Consider the following 1,345-nt stretch of genomic DNA (forward strand, 5'->3'; position numbering starts at 1 on the left):
CACTTTGAGGAAGATAGAGGTAAGAGCATGTTTAAAGTGGAGAGAGTGTCAAAATTATGTCTTTAACATGGTACATTTGAGATGTGGTAATTTTGAAGTGCCTTTTACTCATCCAAATGGATTTGCTGCATAGGTGCTTGGACATATGAGTCTGGATCTTGGAGTAAAGAACTGAGATAGGGTTACAGATTTGGAGTTCTCAAAATAGAAATGGTAATTAATGTCCACATGAGAGAGCTACAGAGAAGGTAACTCTGAAAAAGTTACAGGTTTTAGTCAGGACAGAAAGTAAATGTTCCGAATGTTTAGAGAAAAAATAACAGTATAGGTGAATTTGCTAAAAAGAAATTAGATGTTTCAAAGGAGGGGTTTGAGGCGAGGTGGGAAAGGAGAGAGGCAGGGTAACATTAGAGAATGTGCATGCAGACTGGTATAGGGGATAATATACAGGAAGAGAGAGAAATGGAGGGAGAAAAAAAGGGAGGCAACGATTTGGCAATCAAAGGATGAGAAAAAGGGAAAGGAGGAAAGGAAGTCAAGGCACAGAGGAGGAGGAAGAAGCGCAGAGAAGAAGGGAGGGGAAGGAATAGAAAAAGAAGGAGAGAGCAAGGGGCAGGAGAAATGCCAGGGGAAATGGACTACCCAAGGGTAAGGGGAGAGAAGCCTCCTACAAAAAAGGTAGCAGAGAAGGATGGGGAGAAGGAGTGAGAAGAGAAGGCAAAAGAAAGAGAATTTCCTATAATATTAGTTTAGAATCTATAGGATTCCTTGCTTCAAAGGATTCTGATTTGTTTGTTTGGGATTTGTTCATTGTTATTATCTTGAGAATTTCTCCCCTTAATTTCCTGAAAGGTAATTTCAATCTAGATTTTTTAAAATTTGTTTTTGTTTAATTCATTTTTCGTGTTTTTTTCCCCTCAAACCACATTCCTACCCTTGTAGTGTTTTTTTTCTTATCTGCAAATCACCTTCTCCACTTTGATTTTTCTTCAGAGATTTTTTTAAATAATCAACTTTACATTTTTGTTATATTCTGGTTTTCATATGATAAAAGTTATTGTTATCCATAGTTTCCTAAGTATCTCAGATGTTCTCCTGACAGTTAATTTGTCCTACTGGTTTTGACTACCGTAGCTGTATAGTAGGTTCTTAGGTCAGGTAGGGCGAGTCCTCCTACTTTATTCTTCTTCAATAGTACTTTACTTATCTGGGGCTTCTTCCCTTTCCATAGAAAGTTAATGATTAGTGTTTCCATCATTTTAAATAATGTTGGTATTTGGATTGGGATTGCATTGTATTTGTAGATTGCTTTGGGTAGAATTGTTATTTTCACTATGTTGAGTCT

The sequence above is a fragment of the Trichechus manatus genome, unplaced genomic scaffold (genome assembly GCF_000243295.1).
Source record: "Trichechus manatus latirostris isolate Lorelei unplaced genomic scaffold, TriManLat1.0 scaffold00174, whole genome shotgun sequence".
Taxonomy (NCBI): domain Eukaryota; kingdom Metazoa; phylum Chordata; class Mammalia; order Sirenia; family Trichechidae; genus Trichechus; species Trichechus manatus.